Below are 12,546 nucleotides of genomic sequence, written 5' to 3'. Positions count from 1 at the left end.
TCGTCAACTTCGTGATCATCAACTTTGATATTGAGCTTTTATCTATTTTCATTTCTGCTGCTTCTCATTACTTCTGTCTTTCCCAGTTCGTTTACAATCCATATTACGTAGGAGAAATTTGTGGCACAACTTTTCTAGAAGAAGGGACCTGTTGGAAGGACATGTTCCGAGGCATCAAGGGATCACCAATTTAATATTGGAGGGCAGCGTGGAGGTTAAAAATCTTAGAGGGAGACCAAGAGCACAATACACTAAGCACATTCAGAAGACTGTAGTTTCAGTACGTATTTGGAGATGACGATGCTAGCAACCAATACAGCAGCATGGGGAGCTGCATCAAACCAATCTCTGGACTGACAACCGCAACAACAACAACAACAACAACAACAACAACAACATTATGTAGTCATTGGACTATTTATTCCATTCAACACAGCCAGTAATTCTTCTTCTCTTTTTCTGCGCAGAATAGTGTTATCAGCAAATTTTATTATCGATGTCCTTTTGCACAGAATGTTAATCCAGCTCTTGAACCGTTCTTTTATTTGCTGCATTACATCTTCGATGTAGTGATACAACACTAGGGGCGACAGATTCCTGCACCGTCCCACATCCTTTTGCATCCGAGTACTTCGTTCTAGGTCCTCCAGTCTAATTGTTCCCTCTAGGTTGTTGTAAATATTGCATATTACCTGACTTTCACTACAGGTTACTTCTATTTTTCTCAGAATTTCTGACCTCTCGCATTATTTTACATTGTCTAATGCTTTTTCTCGGTCAACGTACCCAATGGAAGCTTCTTCATTTTTCCTCACTCGTGCTTCTATTATAAAGCTCAACATGAGATTTGCCTCCCTCGTGACTTTACCTTCCCTAAACCAAACCGATTGTCATGTTACAGATATTTTGTTTTTTTCCATTATTCTGCCTGTTGTCAGTGTCAGCAGCTTGGATGCACGAGCTGTTAAGCTGAATGTGTTGTACTTCACTTATCCGCCCACACAATCTTCGAAATGGTGTGGATGATGTTTTCCGAAAGTCTGATGGGACGTCGTCAGTTTCATTCGTGCTACATACCAATTTGAATCGTAGCTTGTATGATATTTCCAACAACTTGAGTGGCCGTTTGGTTGCCACATCCACCAACGACTACAAATTCAGATAGAATATGTTCTAGCCCTTCTGCCTTATTCTTCCAGAGGTCTTTCAAATTCTGACTCTAATACTGGATCCCCCGTTTTTTCCCTATCAGCTCCAATTTCTTGGTCTACCACGTCATCGGACAAGTAAACCTCCATAGCAGAGGCTTTCAGTGTACTCTGTATACCTATTGCTGTCTCTTCTGCGTGTATGGGTGGAATTCCCATTGCACTCTTAATGTTGTTTTTAATCTCATGGAAAGTCGTTGTGACATTTCTCTGCCCTCCTGCTCATAATTTATTTTTGGATTTCTTCTCATCTTTCCTGCAACCATTTCGCCTTGGTAGCCCTGCACTTCCTATTTATTTCATTCCTAAGGTATTTATACTGCTGTCTTACCGTCGTTCCATCAAAGATTTCTTCTGTTACCCAAGGTTTCTTCGCAATTACCTCCTTGTACCTATGTCTGACTGTGAAATATCGTAATGATGTTCGCACTTCTGCAACTCAACTGCCTAATATAATAGTACTTACCAACATGCTTAGGGAATTTCAAATGCGTATAATGGTTTCTCAGTACTTCCTTCAACACTGATTCTTCCTGACGATTCTCTTAATCTTCAGTTTGCCCTCCATCTTCAGTAGATTATGATTTCAGTCTATATCTCCTTCTGGGTGCGCCTTACAGTTCAATATCTGTTGCTGGAATCTCTGTCTGACTGTGATATAATCCAGCTTGAATCTTCCCGTGTCTCCACGTCTTTCCCAAGTATACCTCCCCCTCTTGTGATCCGTCATTACCATTTGAAATTTACACTGAGATCGCAATAGTAATAGGACATCGAAATTCAGATATACACACAGCAATAGTGTCGCTTACACGTGATGTAAAAAGGCAATACAACTGGCGGAGCTGTCATTTGTAAACAAGTGATTCATTTGAAAAAAAAGAGTGTAAGGAGAACACTAAATTTCAGTCATTATCCCTTACCATGGGCAAACGGAGCATGCGTCGGCTTTCACTTGACAGCCGAGATCAGCGGTGTTTGAGTGGTTGTCAATGCTAATAGACAAGCAACACTGCGTGCTATAAAAGCAGAAATCAGTGTGAGACGTACGACGAACGTGCCCGTTAGGACAGTGTGGCAACATCAGGCGTTAATGGGAACAGTCACATTCTTGCCTGAACTCTCGCTATTGGTTTTGCTTTTCTGTCAGATCCCATGAGAGTAACCCCATTACTGAACTGTCCGTGTAGCTCATTCTCTGCCGTATTTTCGTATTCACGGAGCATCCTACTCCATTTATACCATTTTCTTTTGCTGCTGATATTACACAATGTTCGTTTGATCAGAAATCCGTATCTTCATTCTATTTCACTTCACCGACCGCTACTACATTTCCCTTTTCAGATTTTCTAGCTTTCATACTAAGTTAAAACCTGTGACATTTCAGGCTCCGACCGTAGAATGTTATCTCGTCATTGGTTACTCCAATTTTTTGTCATGGTCACTTCGCCTTAGCAGTCTCCTCCCGTAGATGGCCGGCCACGGTGGTCTCGCGGTCTAGGCGCGCAGTCCGGAACGGTGCGACTGCTACGGTCGCAGGTTCGAATCCTGCCTCGGGCATGTATGTGTGATGTCCTTAGGTTAGTTAGGTTTAAGTAGTTCTAAGTTCTAGGGGACTGATGACCACAGCAGTTGAGTCCCATAGTGCTCAGAGCCATTTGAACCAATTCCGTAGATGTGAATGGGGGATTCATCCGGAATCTTCTGGCTCTGAAGGGGTAATTAAGACACACTACCAACACGGATCTCATGGCCTGTTGATACACGTTATGTGTCTTTAATACAGTGGTTTCCATTGCCTTCTGCATTCTCGTTCCTTTGATGACTGCCGATTATTCCCCATTTTAGGGGCAGTTTCCTATCCCAACGGCAAGAGAGTGGTCCGAATCTCTGTCCGACTCTCCGCCCCGTTTCACAAGGCCGTTGGGAGAAGGAGGGTGATTTTTATGCCGGAAGTCTTCAGCAGCCGTTGCAGTTAATTTGAGCGGCGACTGATTTCGAACCCAGGATCCATGATGTTTTGATTGCTGGTCAAAGATGCTACAATTATTCCACGGGAAAACTTCGTCTCCTACACGGGACGAAGAATAACAACCAGATAACAGTACTCCGGAAGTGCGTAACTATGGAGCTACGGTCATACAACTGAAGCCCGTCACCTACGAGTTCCGGAAGTGTCCGCATTTAATCTACATTGCCACAGGTAATACCAGTCGTGTTAAACAGCGCACTAGTTAAATTAGCTGAACGTAAAACTTCGACTGAAGATTATAAGTGCGAAAATATTCTCTTCTAGCTTCGAGGAGAAAGAAAGTAGTGCAACAATTAATTCGGAATCAGTTGGAAAATCTAATATTACACGCTTCCTGCAAAATCCAGTTAGCCAGCATTGAAATGGAATTCCTGTCATTTAGTGATATTAACATACAACAAGAAAAATATGTCGTAACCCGTGACAACATCGAGTTTGCAAATAATTCTGCAATAATTAATTGTGTTAGTATCTTCGTCTTCAGGTAGTGTCAAACCATTATTTTCTAAAATGAGATGTTTCTAATGACGATGATGCTTTTCCGGTTATTGCTTACAACGTAGAAGTATTGTTCGTATTGTTACATTCTCTATCAGCATGCGACTTCTTTAATAATCGTGATTAAAATAATAGTTACACATTCATCTTTCAGCTCATGGTTCACTCAAGAAAAACTTGACTGGGGTGATAGGGCAGCAGGTGTTTAGAAGCTGGTTCTCCCACGTAATAAGTTATTCCCGGGCTAACTCTTCGCTCACGATCACTGACGGCGCCAAAGTTATAGCTGCCGTAAACGAGTTTTTCCTCAGAGAAGAGAGAGTCTGGAATACGGAATGTCCGCCGCAGTTTCAACAGTTATTCTCCATTAGTTGCACTCGATTTCACCAGCCAATGTAATTATGAAGAGTCTGTGAACTGCATATTACGATTCCCAGTCATCCTGAAATATTAGGTAACTGATTAAACTGAACTTTCATTAATATTTTTCACTCACAATTCATGATCTCTTATACGTTGATGGCTGCCGATGGCATTTCACGTAGCAATTAAATGATCAGTTTTTTTAAATGTACATTTTGTGGGGACACCTAAAATAGCACAAAAGTAATGATGTAAAAACTCCCGATTTCTTATCGTCAACATTAATGTTTCCAGGTGCTAAATTTGTAAATCACGTTCCAGTGCTTAATTCTTCAATATCAAAAACAGATAATTCACAACATATAGTTTGCTGTTCGTCTGATTGATGTTACCGAGATGTTTCGACATGATCGATGGGCGCCTTGATACTCGTATGTGAAAGAATGAATTGGTACACATGTTTCATTAAAGAATGTGTTCTTACTGGTCTAAAAATGTACCCGATCACTCTCCAGTATACAGCGTGGCTTTCTCTGAGCACTATGAGATTTACCTTCTGAGGTCATCAGTCCACTAGAACTTAGAAGTACTTAAACCTAACCATCCTAAGGACATCACACACATCCATGCCCGAGGCAGGATTCGAACCTGCGACCGTAACGGTCGCGTGGTTCAAGACTGTAGTATATAGCGTGCAGCGCTATCTAAAGCAGTGTTATCTCATGATATAAATGGTCCATAATGGATCCGCAGCTTTTGTCATTGAAATCATTACGTGGGAGTAGCGATCTCTCACATACACTCCTGGAAAAGGAAAAAAGAACACATTGACACCGGTGTGTCAGACCCACCATACTTGCTCCGGACACTGCGAGAGGCCTGTACAAGCAATGATCACACGCACGGCACAGCGGATACACCAGGAACCGCGGTGTTGGCCGTCGAATGGCGCTAGCTGCGCAGCATTTGTGCACCGCCGCCGTCAGTGTCAGCCAGTTTGCCGTGGCATACGGAGCTCCATCGCAGTCTTTAGCACTGGTAGAATGCCGCGACAGCGTGGACGTGAACCGTATGTGCAGTTGACGGACTTTGAGCGAGGGCGTATAATGGGCATGCGGGAGGCCGGGTGGACGTACCGCCGAATTGCTCAACACGTGGGGCGTGAGGTCTCCACAGTACATCGATGTTGTCGCCAGTGGTCGGCGGAAGGTGCATGTGCCCGTCGACCTGGGACCGGACCACAGCGACGCACGGATGCACGCCAAGACCGTAGGATCCTACACAGTGCCGTAGGGGACCGCACCGCCACTTCCCAGCAAATTAGGGACACTGTTGTTCCTGGGGTATCGGCGAGGACCATTCGCAACCGTCTCCATGAAGCTGGGCTACGGTCCCGCACACCGTTAGGCCGTCTTCCGCTCACGCCCCAACATCGTGCAGCCCGCCTCCAGTGGTGTCGCGACAGGCGTGACTGGAGAGACGAATGGAGACGTGTCGTCTTCAGCGATGAGAGTCGCTTCTGCCTTGGTGCCAATGATGGTCGTATGCGTGTTTGGCGTCGTGCAGGTGAGCGCCACAATCAGGTCTGCATACGACCGAGGCACACAGGGCCAACACCCGGCATCATGGTGTGGGGAGCGATCTCCTACACTGGCCGTACACCTCTGGTGATCGTCGAGGGGACACTGAATAGTGCACGGTACATCCAAACCGTCATCGAACCCATCGTTCTACCATTCCTAGACCGGCAAGGGAACTTGATGTTCCAACAGGACAATGCACGTCCGCATGTATCCCGTGCCACCCAACGTGCTCTAGAAGGTGTAAGTCAACTACCCTGGCCAGCAAGATCTCCGGATCTGTCCCCCATTGAGCATGTTTGGGACTGGATGAAGCGTCGTCTCACGCGGTCTGCACGTCCAGCACGAACGCTGGTCCAACTGAGGCGCCAGGTGGAAATGGCATGGCAAGTCGTTCCACAGGACTACATCCAGCATCTCTACGATCGTCTCCATGGGAGAATAGCAGCCTGCATTGCTGCGAAAGGTGGATATACACTGTACTAGTGCCGACATTGTGCATGCTCTGTTGCCTGTGTCTATGTGCCTGTGGTTCTGTCAGTGTGATCGTGTGATGTATCTGACCCCAGGAATGTGTCAATAAAGTTTCCCCTTCCTGGGACAATGAATTCACGGTGTTCTAATTTGAATTTCCAGGAGTGTAGTTAAGGTTCCAATAACAGACTGGATACAATATTTGGCATAGTATAAATACCTGATGTTATATCTATACCTCTTTGTTCCACATCTTGCGGAAATGGTGTGAGGCAGCGAGCAGTAAGGGTGATGGACAGGGGACACTGGGTATGTAGTGCGCGACGTACGGGAATTGAGATGGACGGGAGGCGAGCTCGGATTGCCTAAGTGGTTTAAGCCACCGCTCGCTATAATCAGAGTTTTCGGATTCGACACCCGGTTCGGCAAAAATTGTCACCTGTCGCTTTCCGATTTATTTCAGCGCCCGACCGTAGCTGATGTCCTAATTTCTCTTTCATGATATTACTGATGTACGTTGCAGTATTTTGGCAGTTTCATTACAGATTGCTCATGTTGTGTAGCTGTACTATTCAGTACCAAAATTCTATGAACTGTATACTATCTGGGTAACATAGTATAGCTATATTTCATGTCGTTAAACTAGTATTGGATGGCTTTTACTTCCCCTTACGACATTCGATAGCTTCGCTGCTAGTACCTTGATGTTTATTACGATACTATGAAGATCTTGAAAAACAGCAATCGATTCCTATACCTTAGGTATGCAGCCAATAGTACCGGGGCATCCCATGAGTAACATTTGAACGTCCTTCACACTTTCATTCATTTGTTATACCATGCAACAATGTAAGCTACCAAGGTACACCCTCGACGGCAACTTATAAGTCTAGGACAGAGTTACGGGAAGAAACAAATGAAAACAATAAATTCAGTCGGTTGATGGAATACAATCGACTCATTTGGTTGTATACTGTGTTATAAGATTAATGTGAACATTACACTATGTATTCTGTTCAAAAAAATGTTCAAATGTGAGTGAAGTCTTATGCGACATAACTGCTAAGGTCATCAGTCCCTAAGCTTACACACTAAGTAACCTAAATTATCCTAAGGACAAACACACACATCCATACCGGAGGGAGGACTCGAACCTCCGCCGGGACCAGCCGCACAGTCCATGACTGCAGCGCCTAAGACCGCTCGGCTAATCCCGTGCGCCTCACTATGTATTCTCCCACGTTTGCTGGAATCTCATTGGATTGCGTTTCACGTGGAACGGAAGCCTAGCTTTCTCGAGTACAGCAAACTATGATAGTAGGGAACGCTTAAAAAATAAAAAATTGTTATAAGTTCAATGGGACCTAACTGCTGGGGTCGTCGGTCCCTAGGCTTACATACTACTTACCCTAACTTAAACTAACTTATGCTAAGGACAACACACACACACACACACACACACACACACACACACACACATACCTGTAGGAGGACTCGAACCTCCGAAGATGCGGAGCCGCGCGAACCGTGGCAAGACGCCTGAGACCGCTGGGCTGCCACGCGCGGCGGATACGTTTTATGCAGCGCTTTACGCGCACATTGAACGATAAACGGGACAACAGTTTTACTGGAGCATTTCACTTGGAAAGGACTGACGAGCCAGCTGGTCCATATAATTTGCAGTGCAGTGATATGTGCTGTCGCTGTTAAGACGTGATTAGGACGAGCAGAGGACCAATACCAATAGCTTCGAACGTAACTTAGTTTTTAAACAGAATGAAATAATATATGATAGAACCCTGGTGATACGCTTCTTAGGGAACAAGACGCAAAGCCTAACATGCTCTCGATCGTAGATAACATAGCACTGTAATTAAAAATAAGAGCAATGAAAATTCCTAATTTAAACATAAGATAATTTTACTGCATGAGGTCTGTGTGGCGTAAAAGGGTATTGCAAGTATTTCACTGTGTAGTTAAATATTGAAGCCACTTAAGCTATTAGTTACAGTCATTCGTCCGGTAATTTCTGAACTCCCTCCATATCCCAATCCGAGTAGTACATTTCTGTATTGGAACTGTCATATGCTCCGTTGATAACGAGGCGACCAACAACAGAATCAACCAACCCACCCAAGCACCATATTTTCTACTCCTCTTTCTGCAACCCGCCAGCGTTCAACAGTGATGTGTGACAAAGCTTCGTGCGTCGGTTCTAGTACATCTGCCAGCTTAAACGTCTTTCTATTTCACGCGACAAAACCCTTAACTGGGATCCTGATCAGTTCCAGTAGAACGGTAGCAATTGTAAAAATGGAACATTTGTACTCTATGCTTGATGCCATGAAAATTGTTTCCCATGTTTCTACGACGCTTATAACTTTGGATTATATGAGGCTGCACCTGTTGTGTAAAACAATGGACATAGTTCCGATATAAAGTATCTGATTTTTTATTTTTGTCTCGAAAATTTTAACTGCGATATTCTCTTAACTTACACAATCTTTATTAACCATCTTTTAGAAAGTACCGGTAATTAAAACTAAAGTTTTCCGTGTGTTTTGTTCCTTAATTAGAAACCAGAAGATGTAAATTTTTCATAAAAATTCTGATTCATCAGCATTTATTTAATGCCTTTCTATATTTAAATTGTGTTGGTAATATTCGAAGCTGCGATGGACAGATTTACGGATTTTTATTCTCCAACACAACAGATTAAGCCACACATCTCATACGGAAACTGCTTTAACATTATGTGTACATTACAGTCCCTTGGAAAACCGGAGAGGCGATTTTATCTGTAAACTTGTGAAACACATTAATAACAATCTGCTACTCGCCAGTTTAAACGTTGTTCTGTGTGCGTGTTTCAGTGCAAAGCAGGAATCTGTTTCAGACATTGTCACAGTACGTACTAGGAGCGCGACAACCAGACTACAACTATGATTGCGTTTAAAGAGATTGCAAATGTACACGGCTTTTGAAATACAAATTTCACAGCTATAGTACGATTTAAGGCTGTTATTACGTTAGAATATGTTAATGTTTCATTTAAACACTCGTACATAAGTAGAACCTTCTTCTAAAACCTTGACAACACCAGTGTCCGTGTACTACGGCTACTGAACAATCATCGCAATTGTGTTTGTATCAGGTTTATTCTTATAATAAGTGAAGTATAGTTTTACGTATCAGATGAATTATCCTTTGGACTGAAATCAGTCTACGGCCACAGTCGAAGGAAAACAATCGACTCAGTTGGTTGGAGGTTTACGTAGCCGTTGGATTATTATTCACTGATTTCTTCCGAGTGAAACCAGTCTATGGGAGCAACCGAATGAAAACCGTTGTGGTTTTAACTGACTGATTTATCCATTGATTCATTCGAGTGTAATCAGTTTATTCCACCCTTTCATTCATTGAACCAAAGAAGTGGCACTCAACTGGACAACGCGTACACCCAAAGTGTACTCTATCCCGAGGGGTAAGTGACGAGATCTCTGAGGGAACATCAATGTTTAAAGCCTTACTCATTGACAGACGTGAGCTTGTTTCAAACTTCTATCATAATTTATTTTACTTTTTAATCTTTTGATGGCATGAGCTCGTTGTTCTTAATTTGCTATTTCAAAATGACAGTGATGCATAAGGAACGACGGGAGCAAAGTACTTTGTTTCATTTTTTATTAAATTCAGCACTTTCTTTCTTCGTAGCCATAATTGTTTCCCCTCCCGCCCTGGCCGTGTGAATGGTTAGAATGTTCTGTGGAAGCCAAAGAAGTCCTTCACTTCCCAAGTAGTTGTGCCAAGCTTCAGAAATTCGTTTTTCATTAATTTTGGGTGTCTCAAAAATATCTCCCAGACTATCTTACACCCTCGTTTTGGTACTCTGCTAAAAAAAAAAAAAAAAAAAAAAAAAGTGTGTTCGTAGTAGATGCAAAGTTTTAATAATTCGCGATGCGTTTGTGTTAGGAAATCAGTAAATTTGAAAACATCCCCCGCAAATTCTTTACGTATTCTCCTACTTATTGCGTGTGAAACAGTTTTGAGCCGCTTGTGGTTTATGCTTGTGCTTTGTCCGTTATTTATTTTCCGTACACTTTGGCCCACTGAGCACCCAAGATAAGTAACGCCCTTCGCGCTTATTCTGATCAGTTTTATCCACCCTGATCTTTCATCGTATGCTAAATGAGTATTTCCAAGTGAGTAATTTTTCCAGAGATATAATCCTATTGCTTTGTGCTCGATTTTGAGACCACGTGGTGAGTGGCTAATTTATTGCTGTGGTGGAGCTCACTGACATATATCTGTTCCGCGATAGGAGTAATAATTTTGCTTTCCAATGATTCGAGAATAGTGTGAACAATTTTATCTAAAGTCTCGTAAAAGCAAATAGGAGGCCACTTTCTTCTTTTAACCGTCATTTAGTCAGTTCTCCTATCGATGTAGTTTGCATGCTTATTATACCCTGTTCTTTGAAATCAACTGTCGTAATTTTCCTTCTGCAACGGTCAACATCCCGCAAATACTCTCCTTTCCCGTCTAATCATTTGAAGTTTATTCCTTATCGAGAGAGATGCTACTGCTGAGGTGTGTGTCCAAGTAACTAGATCAGATTGAATTGTGACAGGATAGATTTTGTTCCAATAGTTATTTTAGGCATTTGTATCCACAAGTAAGACAGAGTACCCTACGGTTAAATCTGCTGTCTCCCTATTAAATCTCCTCTTTAATGATCATATACTACCATTAAGGCATGACGATTTGTAAAGCACTTGATAAAAATGAAACCTGAATAATGTAGTCATACAGTGGGCCGCATATTGTGTTACCACTGCGTAGTGTCTGATAAACTAGATTCTTGACAGAGCTTAATTTCTTCTCTGTTCTGGCAGGACTATTAGACGTACATAAGCATAGAATGATTGTTTATCATTCTTTCATTCAAGGAAGTTATTGTGTCTCATTAGGTGATACAAAACCAAAATGCTCTTGATGAGGTGAAAAAGAGTGAGTTATTAAGAGAGTTATAGTGAGATATATTAATCGCAGTCATATTAGGCAGGTATTCCGTATATCAAGTAAAATTCCACATCCATTTTTGACTGAGAAACGCTGCCCAATGAACGTAACCTCTCATAGAATGTCATAATGCTACTTCTCACTACCAGGTACCTCTCTTTCTATGTTCATTTAAATATGTACTGACGTGTTCAGCATGCGGCCCTGCAACGTCTGTTTGGAACGAGCTATTTCTTTGCCCCCAAATTATGCTACGTGTTCTCCAGCACTGCTTTTTCATCTGACTCCAGTGTGTACAAGGTACACGCATCCCGGTTCCCAGAGATGTGACGATTGCAAGTTTTGCAGTATATTAAAATTTTCTGATGATGCCCAGAAGGACAAAACCTGTCAGTAAAGGTATTGTTTCCCCTGCAGCCATAACCGTTTTTCTTCCGAAAAATTATGTGAGGTTGGTGTGGCAGACACGCCATGGAGGGGGAAGAACTGTGTATAAGAAATCATATGACTCGATCAAAAACGATCCACTTGAAAAATTCAGTGCGATGTACAATATGCGCAAGAATGATTCATATTCTAAGGGTACACTGATTAAAGAAACTCATATGAAATTTACTATAAGAACATAAATTTTTGGCGGAAAAATAGTTTCGATAAGTGGCAGTTTATGCTCAGAAGCAAGTGATTGAGTTACCAACGAAAAAAGAAGTTACTTGTGTGGTTTATGTTCAAGTCGCTGCCTGCCGAAGTGGCTGAGCGGTTCTAGGCGCTGCAATCGGGAACCACGCGACCGCAACGGTCGCAGGTTCGAATCCTGCCGCAGGCATGGATGTGTGTGATGTCCTTAGGTTAGTTAGGTTTAAGTAGTTCTAAGTTATAGGGGACTGATGACCTCTGCAGTTAAGTCCCATAGCGCTCAGAGCCATTTGAACCATTCAAGTCGCTTGTGGGTGACTGATACGGGTGTTAACAGGTGGGAAGAGTGACAGTTAAACCTTCAATAAATTTTAATAAAAAAATAATAATTCCTTAACGTTTACCTAAATTACGGGAAAGTACCAGTTATTAACCTAGGCAACCCACATAAAAAGTGATTTTTAATGTCTAGAAATAAGCTTTTTATTCCCTTCTCTTTGAAAGAAACTACGTTATTTGTCTCTAAAAATATTGGCACCTCTAATCATAGTTCAAGTATAAGGCGGGAAAAGTATGTAAGCGATATCACTAAAACCCGGAGACTAAGTGCGAGCATTCATGTAACTGACAAACCATACAGGACCAGAATCAGTCGGTTGTCTCGCGCTGAGTGAAATCCGGAAAGTGACTTAAATACATCCATTTAGGTGACGTGGCACATAAAGTAGTTTTA

The sequence above is a fragment of the Schistocerca gregaria genome, chromosome 4 (assembly GCF_023897955.1).
Source record: "Schistocerca gregaria isolate iqSchGreg1 chromosome 4, iqSchGreg1.2, whole genome shotgun sequence".
Taxonomy (NCBI): domain Eukaryota; kingdom Metazoa; phylum Arthropoda; class Insecta; order Orthoptera; family Acrididae; genus Schistocerca; species Schistocerca gregaria.
This window is presented reverse-complemented; position numbering follows the sequence as displayed.